This window comes from Podarcis cretensis (assembly GCF_951804945.1).
Source record: "Podarcis cretensis genome assembly, chromosome: 7".
NCBI classification, from domain to species: Eukaryota; Metazoa; Chordata; class Lepidosauria; order Squamata; family Lacertidae; genus Podarcis; species Podarcis cretensis.
In genome coordinates, this window is record NC_137176.1 from 42555213 (window position 1) to 42574182 (window position 18970).

At 41.3% G+C, this 18970-nt stretch overlaps 1 protein-coding gene across 4 annotated transcripts in view; it reads right to left on the reverse strand.

Annotated features, from left to right (window-relative positions):
- Positions 1–18970, reverse strand: part of LDLRAD4 (low density lipoprotein receptor class A domain containing 4) — a 288568-nt gene that overhangs the window by 195050 nt on the left and 74548 nt on the right. Inside the window, exon 3 of one of the 4 annotated variants that reach the window (XM_079982992.1) lies at positions 12186–12250. The exons of the other annotated variants lie outside the window; for them this stretch is intronic. The gene's annotated coding sequence lies outside the window, so the exon portion shown is untranslated. The remainder of the gene's footprint in view (positions 1–12185; positions 12251–18970) is intronic. 4 annotated transcript variants of the gene reach the window in all.

Genomic DNA, 18970 nt, shown 5'->3' on the forward strand with positions numbered 1-18970 from the left:
CCCACCCATCTGGCTGGGCCTCCCCAGCCACTCTGGGTGGCTTCCATAGAAACCAAAAATACAGTAAAATATCACACGTTAAAAACTTCCCTGAACAGGGCTGCCTTAAGATGTCTTCTGAATGTCAGGTAGTTGTTTATCGCTTTGACATCTGCTGGAAGGGCGTTCCACAGGGCGGGCGCCACTACCGAGAAGGCCCTCAGCCTGGTTCCCTGTAGCTTTGCTTCTCGCAATGAGGGAACCGCCAGAAGGCCCTCGGCGCTGGACCTCAGCGTCCGGGCAGAATGATGGGGGTGGAGACGCTCCTTCAGGTATACTGGACCGAGGCCGTTTAGGGCTTTAAAGGTCAGCACCAACACTTTGAATTGTGCTCAGAAACGTACTGGGAGCCAATGTAGGTCTTTCAAGACCGGTGTTATATGGTCTCGGCGGCCGCCCCCAGTCACCAGTCTAGCTGCCGCATTCTGGATTAGTTGTAGTTTCCAAATCACCTTCAAAGGTAGCCCCACGTAGAGTGCATTGCAGTAGTCCAAGCGGGAGATAACCAGAGCATGCACCACTCTGGCGAGACAATCCGCAGGCAGATAGGGTCTCTGCCTACGTATCAGATGGAGCTGGTAAACAGCTGCCCTGGACACAGATTTGACCTGTGCCTCCATGGACAGCTGTGAGTCCAAAATGACTCCCAGGCTGCGCACCTGGTCCTTCAGGGGCACAGTTATCCCATTCAGGACCAGGGAATCCTCCACACCCACCCGCCTCCTGTCCCCGCAAAACCGTACTTCTGTCTTGTCAGGATTCAACCTCAATCTGTTAGCCGCCATCCATCCTCCAACTGCCTCCAGACACTCACACAGGACCTTCACTGCCTTCACTGGTTCTGATTTAAAAGAGAGGTAGAGCTCTCTGCAATGACAGTTTGGTTTAGTGTTTTACTTTCCTTTAGATTGCACCTATGCACTGACTTTCTCACTTCCCTAAATAAACTGGTTAATCTGATTTCTGGACTCGACTTGTTTCTGAACACTATTGTCATTTCCCCCCTGCAATTGCTTAGAGTAAGACCACCTGGGTTATGCTACTCCTTTAATGTGCATTACTGTACATCAAATGTACTGCTTTAATGGTTGTCAATTGAACAAGGTGTTGCTATCCATCTTCCACAGAGGTTAAGGTTGGGCAAGACAGATTTGCTCAAACGTCAGTTGGTGGCATCCACATTTAAAAACCAACACTCTTTTCCATAAACACTTTCCACTATTATTTTTACTAAAGAATGCCCAACAGGCTTTGACCGATAATAAATTAAAAGCTATTTAGGAGGTACTGACAGCAAGTCATTACCGTAGTACCAAGCAACCTTAGAACCTTTCCAGAAACATTTTTAATGCAACTGTTTAGGGAAGTTTTTAATGACTGATTTTTAATGTTTTTTGCAATCTTTCATTAGAAGCCGCTCAGAATGGCTGGGGAAACCCAGCCAGATGGGGGATATAAAAAATTATTCTTATTCTTATTACAACTATTTTCTTGTTGTTGTTGAAGGCACATTTTCTCAGTACACATCAGAAAAATACTCTGCCACTAGGAAAATACTGTTTTTTTCTGGTGCAGTGGATGTAATGGACAGGCAAGATGCAGAGGAGTGGTGAGAGGCAGTGGTGGGAACCCCCAGGGGAAGAAAGGTCAGACCCAGGGGATATGTAGTGGAATGATAATGAGTGGTCAGATGGAGAAGAGGGAGCAGACTGGGAGGAAGAGGTGTTCAAAGCTGAAAGGTCAACAGGGTTTAGTGAGCAGGAAGAGACTGTGGCAGAGAGCAGTCCAGAATCAAAGGCAGAAGCAAAGGCTGGAGAGGAGGGGGGCCAAGAGGCAGAGATGAGGCAGGATCTTCTTGCTGTGACCAGCTCCCCTCCCAGGTCTCCCAGAACCCACAGAGGATCTTCAGTCCTCGCAACTGCCTCACTGAAGCAACACTTATGGGGAGGAGTTGCTGTGCTCACTAGGCTTGAGCTGTTTTGTTTCTTTGAATAAAGAGTTAATTTCTTTGACCCTTTGTGAGTTATTACTGACCTGCTACCGACTCCCACTTTGACAGAGCAACAGGAAGAGTGTGGAATAGATTTCTACTGCCAATGGTCAGTTATTCCGATCCAAAATAATCCTCTTCCCCTGTGCCTTTCACCATTTTATTACTTTTTAAGGTATCTGTTTTATTAGTTGCTATTAATAAATTCATTTACTATTCATTATACACCGTTAGGCGCCAGGCAAAAATGTCCCTTTTTAACCAGGCTTGATCAACATCCCATACCCTTTTAAAATGTGGCTCTTTGGGGGAGAGGGGTTTTATTGGGTTATTGCTTTTATTTTTATTTTATATACTGTGATCTTTTTATGTGAACCGCCATGAGGCCTCTGGGTATAGGGTGGTATATAAATTCAATAAATAAATAAAAATAAAAAACAGTCATCAGAAAAATGAAATAATTATTTATTAAAATGGTTTATTAGCTCACTTTCAAGGGTTCAAGATGGTATGTGAATAAATAAAAGAAATTCAACAACCAAAGGGAAATAGGAAAATGCTGCCACCTAGCACAAACAAATCTAGCCAACTAGCTAAACAAAAGACCTAACACTCCTTCTGAAAAGTCAAAAGGGGAAATCACTGATTCTAGAGGAAAGTTCATTTAACAGCCTCTGATCAATGGATGTAAATTGCTGCTCCTTGCCATGAAAGTCCTCAGTTCCACTGAGCTGACACTCAGAGCTGGATCTAAGAAGTAGTGAGAGATATGAATGAAAGTGTTAAATCTCTTTCCAGTTTTATTTTTCAGAACACTAAGTAATCTCTAGTTAGAAGAAACTGCGAAGAAAACTTCCATTTCTTTTTTTTAATGATTTTTTAATGTTATGTGATTTTTTTATAAGAAATCTTCCATTTCTGAACGAAAGATAAAACCAATATTTTCCATGCCTGTTTGCATTGATATTTCATATACCTACATCAAACAATACTGGTTAATATTCACCATGGATTATAATGTTTTTGGTTGGCTGCTGCACAACCAGAGAGGTAGTATATTTATAATTTTAGACCTGTCATTTGCAAGTTTAATACTGCTGAAGAATTTACACTTGGATTGTAACTGTGTTAATCCCAGTTTTGCAATGGTAGAAGGACATATTTATCAATTAGATATTTGAATTAGACCAAGATAACCTAAAATATAAAGGCATGTCTCTCAAGACTTTGGGGAATGGGTTAGGGCGTGGGATAGCAGTGTTTACTTGAAACCTTTGCTAGGCTCTTCTCTTTGCTGCACATTTAGAATAGTGGCACAGAAGACCAACACCATCTCCTCTTCACTTCTGTTTCAAGTACATTCCTTGATATGCTCTTTTACCTTTTCATGGGGAAGCTGCCATTAAGCAAATGCAGCAATCGCGTTTTGCTTATTAATTTGTTGATTCCAGTCAAGAGGAAGGGAAACAAAGCATTTGTAGCAGCTAGAGCACTAGGCATATAATGGAAGCTATCACGCCGCACCTTAAGTTCCGTATCTTTATCAAAGAAAACAAAAACCAACATCGTAGCATTATTTCATGGAATTTCACAAGTTCCTTGGGTCATAAAACCTCAAATTATATCCGATATACATCAATGAAAGGTTCTCTTTTGCACTTATCCATGTATATCCAAATATGCAGAGGCATACATTATTGTAATTAAAAATGAATTGCCCCCTACCTGAATCAAGAGTGGCTGGAAGATGAGTTCTATTGAAAATTCCAGTTTGAATAACTGACTTTAAAATCCTTTGCTTTTATGTGACTATTTCAAATCCTTTTCTGCATGTGACCTCTCTCTGTCACTGGTTTTGAGAAGTGCCTTGAGGGGAAACTCCTCGGCTTTTTAGTTCTGCTTATGTTCCCTGGCTAGCTACTAAATCCCAAACTGCTGCTCATAAATACACATATTTTTTTTCAACACAGAAAAAGAAGGCAATGTGCCAGATTTATGAACATTTATAATCAGTCATTATTTTAGCTTGGTAACCACATATATTCAGAGCATGAGACTTTATTGCCACCTTCCTGCATGCCATGTTATTCTTTTAATATGTACTCGCTTCGGGCCTGCGTTCCATTGAGTTCTATGGGACAAGCATGTAAAACTATATAATTGGATGCTTTATTATTGTTTATTTCACGTACAGTGGTAACTTGGGTTAAGTACTTAATTCATTCTGGAGGTCTGTTCTTAACCTGAAACTGTTCTTAACCGGAAGCACCACTTTAGCTAATGGGGCCTCCTGCTGCTGCCGCGCCGCCAGAGCACAATTTCTGTTCTCATCCTGAAGCAAAGTTCTTAACCTGAGGTACTATTTCTGGGTTAGCGGAGTCTATAACCTGAAGCGTATGTAACCTGAAGTGTATGTAACCCAAGGTACCACTGTAGCTATATCCCTAGGTTTCTGCTGACTTGAACCTTGGTCAGCAACCATTTTAGCAGTTTTCAGGCTGCCAGTGTTACCTCTAGCAACCAACCAATCTTGCTGTTACTCACCAGCCCTTGTTTCCCCACACCAGTATCCTGCTCCTGCTCCTGCTGACCTTCCGGGATTGAGTATTAATAACTCCCATTCTCTCCCCTGCAGCTTTCTCCTCTTTCCCCTCCCCTTACAGGCCTCGTACTTCAGATCTGGGGGGCTGGGGGACCCTATGGAGATGATTTAGTGAGGAAAACAGGGGGAGGAGAATAAACAGAAGTGTTGCTTTACCAGTGGAACTCCATGGCACTACTAAAGATACAACTCTTTGCTAGAAATAAAAGCTTTCAGGTCAGGCCCAGGATTTTGCCTTAGCACACACCACTGAGCATAATCTCAAGTTTCTGTCTCTTGATTGGTGCCCCTCCTTTATCATTATCATCATCATTTATGAAATTTGTATACAGTACTGCCTTATACCCGTAAATCTCTGGGTGGCTTTAGCATTGTGCCATTTTACAAATCTTGCTCCCTGATTCATAGACTGATGACGTACTTATTTTAGCCTGTCTGATTGTTGCTGAAGTAAAACAGCAATTTCTATTTAGCTTATAATCTTGTAACATAACTGCAATAATGGGAACTATATTCACTTTTCTTTCCCCCAACATAGTAGGCAGAGGAGGGGGCCATATCTACTTTCTGTTACTAAGTACACAAATGACAAGTATTTTATTTCTCATTTGGGTGTAAAATACTGAGGTCTATTCTCTGAAAGAAAATATTTCAAACAGTACATACCTCTAAATATCTCCACCCCCTGGGCAAACACAAGAATACTATCAAAATACTGCACTAGATAGACTATAAGGTCCTTTAGCATTTCTCTTTTGACTAAGAGAAATTTATTATTTTATCAAAAATATAAAAGGCTCTGTTTCCCATGGTGCATGAGGGCTGACTCTCTTTAGCCCAGAAAGAAAATGCAGAAAGGTGCCAAACGCGGAGGCGGGGAGAGGAAAGATTACTTCAGGTACACAAGCTAAAATGTCAGCGGGCAGGAGGACCCAGAGGAGGAGAGAGCAGCGGAAAAGGTGGAGCAGGGCTAGGATCTTAAACTGGTGTCAGAGGGGAGGAGACTCAGACGGGACTTCGCCGATCTAGGGTTTAAGACGTAGGGCTGCGCACTGCGGCTTTGAAATGGAAATTGAACTTCAATAAAGACCTTTGTACATTACGACAGCCTAGCGTTGGTCCTCTGTGAGCTGGGACCTAGAGGCAGCTCTGACAGATATGTTTGCTAGATTCTTAACATACATGCACACAGTTATTTTATAAAACTTTCCAAGTTGAGAAATGCAAAAAAAAAATATTTTAATTAAAAGTTCCAGTCACCATTTGTTGCTTTCAAACTGTAATTTAGTATCCTAGATCTATTGTTTCCTGTCCCTTGTCCATCAAAGAGGGTTAATAGTAGAACCTTTATCTAGAAAAATTGTCATACTAAGTCTTTCAGATATGATTTGTCTACACCCAAATTTATTGCAGACCAGTGCCAAGTCCACTTTGGTTGAGCCTTCAGATAGATGTATCACACCAGCAATGCTGAAGCCCTCTTGGAATTGCTTCATCGATCCAAGTTGCATTTCTGCATGAGTGAGAATGGGGGGGGGGGCTGTGCATTCCTCCAATGAGTTTAGAAAAATGAACAAACTCTTTCACAAAGGACTCCCTCACATACACCACTGAGATAGCTGAAGAAAACCCTTCTTTAAAAACTAGAAGACAAACCTTTTGCTGTAGAACAACACGTATTGCATAAACATGGAGGTGTATTTTAATTTAGTGGCAGCTGAACAAGGAGGAGATCAGATTAAAAGGCAGAGTGAGCTCTGCAAAACAACACCATACATGTTTGGGCTACAGTAAGTAGACATGCTGGTCCAGAAGGTTAATCAGATCTAGATAACAAAGAGAACTTGCTCCCTAAACATTGCTAAGCAAGACTGACAACTGTTGTCATCACTACTGATGAACATCAGTAGGTCTTACAGAAAAAGATAACATATATGTACCAGAAACTATTTGAAGTGAAGGATGAGGACCAAATTTACCCCAAATTAGTTCTCTGCCTACCCTCCATCCCCTACAGTTAGTCTAAAATAAAATATCTATATTTTTAATGCCAAACTTATTTTAGACAGAAACACATAAAACAGTTTCCAACACAAGCAGAAAATATTTAAATAAGCATTTGTCCTAACATGGTGCAGCTGCACAATGATGACTATGCATCATTCTGTCTCTATTCCTTATTCATGCTGCTAGATAAGTATCTGAAAATCTACAAAAAGTGCAGATCTGCCATCCTGGAGCTAAACTAAAAAACAACCGCAAAAGAAACAGGATCTAAAAAGCTATGAAGCTAGTTCTGTGAGCCCAGGGGGACTTTAGACTTGTTTTTCTCTAATAGCAGCCACCCCCGCCATCACCATGCCACATGGCAAACTGTATTTTGAAGCTGATAAGAGTTTCAAAAGTAGTTTGTGGTAAGTCACAAGGCTCAGTTTTTCAGACTTTTTTAAAAAAATGCATAGGGTAACAGGAGCCCAAGTGGTCCTTTGCATCAAGATACCTTCACCTAGGAGAGAAAGAAGCTGAACATTTCCCCAGAATCTATACCAATAAGGGCCTCTCTGCTCCACTCTTGGTATGAAATAACGAGCCATTTCTAATTTTCACTCCATCTTCCCTCAAGATGGCAATTCTATTTGAATGTATATGGTATTCAAACCACATTTTGTAGACCTGTGGAAGTCTGTGTACCTGCCACTATCCCATACTGTGAGGACACAATAAAATAAATTTAAGTAACAAAATGGATATTTCATAAATGAGTAACAAAACATATATGGGTTTAACAAATAATGAAATGAAAGCAGGTTTTGATAATTAACAATGACTTAGCATCCCTGTTAAAAGGCACAAGAGACTTGCTGCAAGGAGGTGGGATACAGGGCTCTCAATCTGTCAGTGTAATGGAGAAAGGCTAATAAATATATTGGAGTCATGTTGACTAATCATGCAGAAAGGTAGGAGACATACACCAACAAGCTTCAGTTGATATCATCATGCAAATCAAAGAAGCCTCTGGAGATTGCTAGTTTTATTTTTCTCTCCCAGGTGGACAATTCAGTTCCACCAGGGCCACCAACTTGGAGAGACAAAAAAACACTTTACTTGGCACTGAACACAGAAGACAGAGAATGATGACAAACACTTACCGTAATGTGCAAAGCCAGAAGAGCAGAAGGAGCAGACACCATCCCATTAATGGAATCACAGTAAAAAGCTTGAAACAGAACTACCATCAACATTGGCAACTCATGATTAGAACACAGAGTCTCAAGAGCTGGAAGGGTTCATAAACGCAATCAGGCTCCATCATTTTTAAATGCAAAACAATGTGTTCCTTCTGTAAATTCAAACAGTATTATCTATTTCCTTTCCAGCTGAAGTGACCTCCCCCACAGGCTTTGCACTTCAACTACAATTCACTATCAGGCAAAAAATAAATTAAACATGGTACCAATATGTGAAAACCTGAGGCAATCACAGTGATTTGCTCCAGGTGTGGGTGTGTGGAATACATGCACTTAAGGTAGAGAACAAGTTATGTAAAAAAACCCCAACAAAACCCCTATGTTTATTTTATGAAAAGATAAATAAAATAATAACAAAAACACAGTGGAAGTCAAGCTTCAACAGCAAGGGAAATGGCACACAAGAAACATGGTACCTTGACCTCCATGTAAAACAAAGTGTACTGTACTATTTCCTCATCTGTTTACTAGCATAAAAAATAAGCATAAGAAGCAGGCCAGTCAAATCAACCACAGTTAAAGCCCTGCCATTCACACAGCCAAAAACATTTCTCAACAAGTCCCAGAGATTCACACCTTGGATTCTGTACGCTTGTGCCAATGTCTCTGCAATGCTGACATCATATCACTCCATAGCACAGCTATTGACCTGCTTAGGACAATCACAACAACTTAAGGTTTGAAATCGGCAAGTCTCAGAACCCTGGTCAGGAACTCATTTGTCTGGAGGGCCATGTTGAAAAAAGAAGTAAGGGTCAAAGGCCCTTTTTCATTTCTCGGTTCCTGCAGTGGCTTGTTAGTTAAATCTGTGTTCCTGCTGCTGTCCCTTTTTCTAAATCTCGTGCACTCCTAGATTGGTGATACTTCTTCAGGTTTGACTCAGGAGCTTTTGGTTGCTGATCCATATCAGCCATCTGCACCAATGCAGGCAGTTCTATTAGGCTGAGAGAGAAGGCAATGAACGTTTGGCTAGAGATCAGGGCAAATGCGCTGATCTCTGAGGCCCTGCTTCCAAACTAATGATTGTAAAGCAACTTGTGAAGAATTCACGCAACTGATTTGTGTGTGATCAAGTCACCACACATGGATTTTTCAGGAGATTTTGGCATACTGGATAAGCACCATGCTCTGTCACCAAATATAATTTTGTAAGGCATTTGAAAATTGGGTTGTGATGAGTCACTATCTCAACACATGCCAAAATATTCACAAGTCTGCTTCACCAAACTAACATTTCCAGGAAACAGTAGGATTTAGACATGGAAATACAGAAATGAAGCCAATTACTGGGAGGGTTTGCACTAAACCCCACCTCCAACCTGCTCTAACAACTTTCTCCTGAGTAACCACTGGGAGAAGCCAGTTTTATTGCAAATTTTTATAGTTCCTTCTGAAGCTGTGTGTGTGGCAGTCGAACACTGCTCCTCTTTGCTTTTATTCTTCACAAGCTAACAGGCACCTAACTGAAAGTCTGGTTGCTATTTGTAGGTATAATAGGGGAAGCCAATTCTCACATGGCTCCCAGATCTTATAGGTATACATGATTCAAAAGGAAATAACTAAAACAGGAACCTTAGCCCAAAGCTTTTCAAGTCCCTGAGGCCTGTTAGTTATTGTCATTCGGCAATTTATTGTTTGGCATTTCTAATGAAGCGGGTGGGTTACAAATATTATGTATTCTTGTGCACTTATTTACATTCTAAAATGCCCTGTGAGTTGTGCAAAGGACGGCATATAATTTATAGCTAAATAAACAAATGTTGTCCATGACACAGGGGTGGGTCTCAAACCGTAGTCTTCAACAGCTAGTCTCCAGCAACTTACCACATGTGCCACGTAGAACAGGGACTACAGTTCCAGTCTGAAAGGATTCCTCCCATCTCTCCTAGCTTCATACTGTCAGTTAACTCCCTAAGCCAGTTGGCACACATCAGTTCCTGTAAAACCTTTGTTGCCAAGCCAGGTCATTAGTCTGAACAACTCGTTGCTAAATTGTTGTGCCTTGCCTTCCTTCCTGACCAGTAGCTTAGTTTTGACTACACCTTCTGCCTCTGGCACTTTTGTGCTCACTGCTTGTAAAAGAACCAGGTTTTTCCCCACCTGTGGCTGCCTGATCTTCTTCTTTGACGATCACTCATAGCTGAGTAAGATTGTCTTCCATGAACGCAGTCTTAATACTGAGTCCGTAAGTGACTGTGGAGGCCTCTTTAATAGAAGTGGGGTGGGGGGATTTACATGCATTTTCTATGGACTTTAAAAAACTGCCTGCATGGATCCAACAACAAAACATAAAATAAATAAAATTTAACATGCAATATTTGGGGAACAATGTTTCTTATCAGTTTGGAGGCATGGCTCCATCATCTGCATTAAAACGTAATACAGTGGTACCTCAGGTTACATACGCTTCAGGTTACACACGCTAACCCAGAAATATTGCCTCGGGTTAAGAACTTTGCTTCAGGATGAGAAGAGAAATCATGCTCTGGCGGCGCAGCAGCAGCAGGAGGCCCCATTTAGCTAAATTGGTGCTTCAGGTTAAGAACAGTTTCAGGTTAAGAACGGACCTCCAGAACGAATTAAGTACTTAACCTGAGGTACCACTGTAATGATGAGCATTTAAAACCTTTTTTCAAAATTACTACCATGTTTATCAGGAGGATTGTAAGTTTAAATGCTGCTAATTTCAGTTTAAACAAAATACAAATAAGGGAAATGCTTTAAATATGCATTAAGATTTCCATGCTTAAAAAACAACAGCAAAAAACAGTATGTGTAATTTTTTATATATATAAAAAAGCACAACATCCACAACTTCAGGAACATTCTCCAAAGCAGAAAAGCAAACCTTCAAAGTCTCTAGAAGCAAATCAATACCCTCCATGAAATGGCAATGAACTCTCATCTTTACCAAGTAAACAAACAAATGATAAAAAACCCTTTATACTCTCCTAAACTCTGCCAGAACTTACAAAACAGAGGCAGAAAGTGTACTTTAGTTTTCTTTCGTTGGCCAAGAATTTCTATAACAAGTCATCCTTGGACACAGTTCCAAGAAAGTAATCTGGGAGCATGTCTGGCCGCTTTCAGATAATTTTGATTCGGCACATTCCATAAACAGAAGGCATGAGGAAACATGAAAACTTCACAATGTTGACAACATCAGTGAGTACTTTCAACTCTAAACTCACGCTTTGTCCTTCTAAATATCTCTGAGTTGAGGGAGAACCCCCTTTCCTTTGTTGTCTTAATGGCGCATCACCTAGGTGATCACCTCAACATAGGAAGCTAGCCTGGCCTATACAGTGGTACCTCTAGTTACAAACTTAATTCATTCCGGAGGCCCGTTCTTAACCTGAAACTGTTCTTAACTAGAGGCGTGCTTTCGCTAATGGGGCCTCTTGCTGCCGCTGCACCGCAGGCACCCCATTTCCATTCTCATCCTGGGGCAAAGTTCTCAACTCGAGGTAACTCTTCCAGGTTAGCAGAGTTTGTAACCTGAGGCATTTGTAACCTGAGGCGTTTCTAACTCAAGGTATTGTAACTCGAGGTAATACCACTGTATTTTAACAGTTGCAGGATCTTACATATAGCCTACTTCCTCTCCGTCAAACTCTGAACAATATAAAGAATTGAAGAGCAGCCCAGGGATCAAGGAACTCTGTGGGCAGAGCTTAGGTAAAGGTAAAGGTACCCCTGCCCGTACGGGCCAGTCTTGACAGACTCTGGGGTTGTGCGCCCATCTCACTTAAGAGGCCAGGGGCCAGTGCTGTCCGGAGACACTTCCGGGTCACGTGGCCAGCGTGACATCGCTGCTCTGGCCAGAGCCAGAGCCAGAGCCGCACACGGAAACGCCGTTTACCTTCCCGCTGGTAAGCGGTCCCTATTTATCTACTTGCACCCAGAGGTGCTTTCGAACTGCTAGGTTGGCAGGCGCTGGGACCGAGCAGTGGGAGCGCACCCCGCCGCAGGGATTCGAACCGCCGACCTTTCGATCGGCAAGCCCTAGGCGCTGAGGCTTTAACCCACAGCGCCACCTGCGTCCCTGACCATAAATAAGCTTTTAAGTGAATTGTTCTGGTGAATCCACAATTCTGGTCCAGTTTCCATCTTCACATGTTCAGGCAACTACTGACTGTAACAGCAACAACACTCCATAACATCCAGGCCAAACCCCCTTATTTAGACTAAATAATCCAGTTTCAACACACGTTATATGCTCCATTTTTCAACAAATATAGGTAAGTGTCCATTACGTTAAATTAAACCAACTATCATCACCACCACCACTATTCTGGGCACTGACCTTCTAAATTTGCTGTAACCACAACTGTTAAGTGGCAATCAATTCATTGTTCCATAGCTGCTTTCCTGAAATGAACATTTGATCAATGCAATTTCAGTCTTAGGATTCTCATGAAGTTAAACATAATAGTGAAATAAAGAAAGAAATATATAGCAGTAGGAAAACATTCTAGTTTGTTTTAGCTACAATTATTTAAAAGCATATTGTCTTCCAAATGTAATACCTGACTTCTATTCTTTTCAGCAGAACACTGTCACAATAGTTACTGCATTTCCTTTACTACTAAAATCATAATATTTAGGGAGAAATGCTTGTTAGGCATAGAGGGAAAGCTACCACAACTCAAAACTGGACTTTGCTTTTCTTCCTTCTTCTAGGAATTGACTCAAGCACAAGAGAAATATTCAGTGAAAAAAGGAAGAAATGACGACTTTATCAGAAGGCAGACTTATTAGGTAATTAAGTATCATTGAATTCAGTGGAATTTACTTTCAGCTAACTACATTTAGGATTGGGCTGTAAAAACAAACTGAACAAGCTGAAAAAGTAACACTGGCAAGGTATTTATATTATTTATCAACACATCTATCCTATATTTCTTCCGTGAGAGAGGCTGAAGAGAGTTTATGCAGGAGCTTTTAGGAGGTATCCAATCTAGATGCTTAAATAGACTGCTTATGTTCAGCAGGATAGTAGCATTATGTTCCTTCAAATCATTCCTGGGATCTGCGCTGTATGTCTAAGGAACATGCTTCTTATTTTCATTTATTTTCATCTCATGAACAGACTACTTAAAGCACTCATCTGAGCTCTTCCTTTTGTATGCTATGGAATAGCATTGTTCTAAATTCTTATTGTAATGTGTTGTTGTTTTTGAAATAGTGTGAACAATCATCTTGAGCATTTATCAGAAAAAGCAGCAGCAATGACAAACAGTAACAATCAAGACTTCAAGTACAAATTGCATCCACAAAAAAGTAAAAATTCAACTGCCACTAACATATAGCATATATGGAGAAAACAACAGCTATTTCTCTCTGATATAAGCCATAATCTATGAAGATGGCAAACACATACTGTGAAGTGTAATCAAATGATGTGTCTGAAAGCCTAATTTCATAATAGTGCACATTAAAACAGGGTCAACTTGCTAAATCGAAAACAATATAAGGGATTATGACTGTCATTGAAGGGAGGGTGAACAGCAATTAAATATGTCCATTAATATTGGTTGAATACACCTTTTGACCAGAGGCATCCATTTAAAGAAGCAATTAGATAATTATGATGAAGACCAAGCTTCATAAAAGCATTCTGTTTCTTTTTTTAAAAAAGGTAATTGTAATGTCACACAGCTTCGCTTGTGAATAAAAAATTAAATGAAAGACAAATAGGACAAGAATTTCCTCCATGTAAATCTTTCTTAAACCTCAGGCTCTTATATCCTTTGGTGTGGATATATTTTCAATAAATAAACAGCAGCAGCAGCATCCATGATTTTAGAACGCCAGTGTGGTGTAATGGTTAGGGTGTCAGACTAGGGTAAGAGAAACCACAGTTCAAATTCTCACTCCGTAATGAATTCACTGGGTGACCAGGGCCTGTCTCTCAGCTTAAACTACATCACACGGTTGTTGTGAGGATAGCCAAGCAATTCTGAACATAGCATACATTTATTTCTATTTTATCTAGAAAACATATTTAAATCACCATACTAAACAAAAACTGTTCCATGTTCCCCATCTGGTTCATTCACTCCTGCTAAACCCTGCACTAGTAAGTCTAGTCTGGTCTTTTAAATCTGCCTATAGAATAAGGTAAGGTAAAAAAGATAAAGGACCCCTGAACAGTTAAGTCCAGTCAAAGGCAACCATGGGGTTGCGGCGCTCATCTCACTTTCAGGCTGAGGGAGCTGACGTTTGTCCACAGATAGTTTTCCGGGTCATGTGGCCAACATGACTAAACTGCTTCTGGAGCAATGGGACACTGTGACAGAAGCCAGAGTGCATGGAAACGCCATTTACCTTCCTGCCACAGTGATACCTATTTATCTACTTGCATTGGCATGCTTTCAAACTGCTAGGCTGGCAGGAGCTGGGACAGAGCAACGGGAGCTCACTCCATCACAGGGATTCGAACCGCCGACCTTCTGATCGGCAAGCCCAAGAGGCTCAGTGGTTTAGACCACAGTGCCACCTATAGAATATATCAACTCCGTTGCAAGACTAAGGTCAAAATGAATGTTTCCACAAGCACGCAATGAGATGACTCAACAGCTTCATGCACTTTGGAACCCTGCAAGCAACCAGACAGACCAGTAGTATCCTGATGCAAATGCACCAGCAGATAAAAAGTGAAATATGCCATCCTTTATTTTACAATATTTAAATATGCCCATCCTCTCAAAGTGAGCAACTATTAGCGTCTCATGACAAATATTTATTCAGTAATTTTGACTGCTACTGAAGGAATATTTTTCAATTTAAAGGTTATACCTAACAAAGGATTGAAACAGTTCTAACTAGTTTCTTTAACCTGAATCATAGTGCATCTCAATATATCTTTATGTTTCAGTAGAGCTGAATCTAATCCAAACAGCATTTAAAAATTATTCAATTATTCTCTCCAATTACATGATAGTAAGGATGGCAAAGGATGATGAAAAAGGGGGAGGGGGAAGGGTACAAATGGCTTTTAGGGGTCATTAAGCTTTTCAAAATCTTAAAGCTCTTTTAAAGCTCCGGCGCATCAAACCTACTAATTAAGTAACAGTGCTAACTCTTGAAAAACATGCTCACAATCAGCCAACTCTAAACTGTAATGTTTGCTTTTCTGCAATTATGTACAAGTAAGAGACACTTTTTAAACTATATTGATTTTTCCTATTAGTCCCTGGCTTTTCCAATATCCCGCCCCCTGCAAAACAAAACAAAAAAATCTCTTTAAAAGCGAGAATATCATTCTCCCCCACAGAGTGTACAAGCTAACTTCAGCAGACACGACCTTTAGAAAGCACTAATAATGTTCACCCTGTGCTTGGAGGCACTTTGACACATTAGCACTTGGAAAGATCTCCAGGCAGTAGTTTATCAGCAGGGCCCATCCAGGCATGATGAGCACTTTCACAGTGCATTAGCATATATCTAGAGAAAGAATGCTCTGGTCTGAAAGGGCTTTTTATTGTTGGAGCGACCTTAAAGTAAAAAGGGAAAGAGTCCCACTCAAGTTCTCCCTAATATCCAGAAGTGTTTGCCATGTGACCCACAACTCCATTTATTTATTTGTTATCAGATGCTTCATGCTGTGAGCCTCTAGACCAGGGGTAGGCAATCAAAGGCCTGGGGGCCGGATGCAGCCCAATTGCCTTCTCAATCTGGCCCGTGGCTGGTCCAGGAATCAGCGTGTTTTTACATGGGTATAATGTGTCCTTTTATTTAAAATGCATCTCTGGGTTATTTGTGGGGCCTGCCTGATGTTATTACATGAGTAGAATGTGTCCTTTTATTTAAAATGCATCTCTGGGTTATTTATGGGGCATAGGAATTTGTCCACCCCTCAAAAAAAAAATATATATATATAGTCCTGCCCACCACATGGTCTGAGGGATGGTGGACCAGCCCACGGCTGAAAAAGGCTGCTGACCCCTGCTCTAGACTCAGTACTGTTAAAGACCACAGGATCTTGAAAGATTTACAGAAGGTATCAGAAGGTTTATTTTATGTTTAGACCCCTCAGTAGGGATGGGCAGTATCTGGTTTTCAACATCACGATATAGCACCAGTTGAATATCATGATATATCACGATATATATCTGCGGTGGCAGAGGGCCTTGCTGGGTATTCAATGATATGGTGGTTTATTACACAGCCCTACCCCTCAGTCAACCTTGCCAACCTGCCAACCTAGTAGTTCGAAAGCATTCAGTGCAAGTAAATAAATAGGTACTGCTCCGGCGGGAAGGTAACCAGCATTTCCGTGCGCTGCTTTGGTTCGCCAGAAGCGGCTTAGTCATGCTGGCCACACAAACCGGAAGCTGTACACCGGCTCCCTCTGCCAGTAAAGTGAGATGAGCGCCGCAACCCCAGAGTCGTCCACAACTGGACCTAACGGTCAGGGGTCCCTTTACCTTTACCTTACCCCTCAGTCATCAAAACTGAGTTCAAATGGTATGCTACATTTCTAGGATTCCATGTTAAACAGCAGTGCTAAAACCACACAACAGCAGAGGCCAAAGGGCAGCTGACAGTACAGGTGTTTATGTGTTTTACTTTATACTTGATTTTAAAAACCAGTCAGGGGCTGGAACCCTCTCCAATGCAAAGTACAGACTGCAGGTACTCCTGTATATAGCGTACGTATTGTATGTTTCTCTGCACAACCAACTGCAGTGCTCTAAATAGTAGACTCAATCCTGAGATGGTAGATAGGGTTGCAAACTAACCTGCTCCCCCTTCTCTCTATGCCCTCTATTGTGCCCCATTTTCCCATGCATCTTGAAGATGGACCATCTGTCTGCAGCTGCCACAGCGAAGATTCCAGATAATCATAGCTCAGTGGTAGACCACATTCAGATGGTCCCGGCTTCAATTGCTGGCAGCTCTAGATAAAAAAAAAACCAAGAAATATGTGGTGTGAAATAACTTTACCTAGAGAGCAGCTGACAGTCAGAGTAGAGAATACTGCACTTACATGCACTAATAGTCTGACCTGGAGAATGGCAGCTTCCTATGTGATGAGTTGGATTAATTCAGCTTATAACACTTTATCCCTCCTTAACACACATGGTACTTAGATCAGAAAAAGTGCTAGAGTTTCTCTACATTCATAAGCAAAGGTTATATGAATTTGAAGTCACAACTGACAGAAAACAAAGCAATAATATTTGGATGATTCAAAGAGAGATTATCAAAATGGCTGAACAATAAGAACATTTCCAGAATCTCCTGATGTCTTCATTCAGCAAGGCCTACAGGATATTATCAAAGTCCTATTAAATATTATATAAACTCACACTGATTCACTTCCCAAACAGAACTGAGTCACAAAGTTGATGATCTCCCTAGTGTAAACTCGGCTAACTTCAATGAAACAACCCCAGGGAGTACAAGTGCAACAGATTCTCACCCACACTGCTTCACATCAAGGTAACTTGGAATTTAAATTTACTACCTACAGCTAAGCCAAAATAAAGAATTTGCTGTGATTCAAACCTACTGGCATTTACAAGTATACAGACATGTGCAGTGACAGTGCTGTGCTAGAAAGAACTTCAGAAAACCTTTCCTAATTATCTAGAAAGCAGTGCAAAAGAGGTGGAGGTTGGAATGGTGAGACATATGCACATGCTTTTAAGACACATTCATCATTTCAATCAAAGAATAACCTCTCTCCTTCGTATCTTAAGACTCTAAAAGGCAAAAGGGTGAGACACTTTATGACACATCAGTAAGAATCATATATCCTCTTACATAAGATATCAACAAAGGGGATACAGGTCACTGATCCAAAAAATTGAATGCATCTCATGTACAAACCACACTGTCAGCCCAGGCTAACAGGCATCCTGTGGAAAGGACACAAGCAAAAACAACTGTAAATTCAACTTGCAAAAAAAGAGAAACTTTAAACAAAAAAAAGAAGCTTCACTTCAAAAGGACCAGGTGAAATCTATGTGCCAGGGATTATGAGATTTAACTAGCGTGAAGGCCTTTAAAGGTAAAGGTAAAGGTAAAGGTACCCCTGCCCGTACGGGCCAGTCTTGACAGACTCTGGGGTTGTGCGCCCATCTCACTTAAGAGGCCAGGGGCCAGCGCTGTCCGGAGACACTTCCGGGTCACGTGGCCAGTGTGACAAAGCTGCATCTGGCGAGCCAGAGCCACACACGGAAACGCCGTTTACCTTCCCGCTATAAAGCGGTACCTATTTATCTACTTGCACTTAAGGGTGCTTTCGAACTGCTAGGTTGGCAGGCGCTGGGACCGAGCAGCGGGAGCGCACCCCGCCGCAGGGATTCGAACCGCCGACCTTTCAATCGGCAAGTCCTAGGCGCTGAGGCTTTAACCCACAGCGCCACCTGTGTCCCTGTGAAGGCCTTTATAGGCACACTATGGCAGGGCTGAGAATCTGTGACCTCTTGATGCTGCTGCACTCCCATTTACCTTATTCAAGCATGCCCAATGGTCAAGTATTATAGAATTTGGGGTCCAACTGCCTCTGGAAGGCCACAGGTCAGCCACTCCCACTCTATTGCCTTGACCATTCCACAAGGAAGGGGTTTTTGGTTCAGAGAATAAGGGTGAGGTGCTGGGAGAGTGTTGCCCCAATTAGTGTCCGGCCTCAGTCAAAGAGTTGAATGTGGCTACTCTGTTCAAGTAGTGCGTACGTTTCTGAGACCCCTTTTCTAAACAATCATCCTTGGGACATTCTTTTCCACAGAGGGAAATAATGTCTTCTGAGCTGTTTTAGCTGGTCATTGATGAAACAGCCCCATTCTTAAATACATAGCTTGGAAACAATGCCCCCACTCTTTAAAATGTTGATATTGTGGAACAAGTCCTGCTGTGTTCTACTCAGACTCACTCCCAACTAATTGCAAAGGATTGCAACCTAAAAGACATTAACTATTCCTACAACGATACTGTCATATAAAATAACAAATTAAGTGATTTCATAACAGCTCAGTGCAATATAGTAATGTCAAACTATGCATCTGATGGTTCTCAACTCACTGCTATAAGACAACACAAGGATCTTCAAGGATTTTGAAGGGTAAAAACAAGAATATT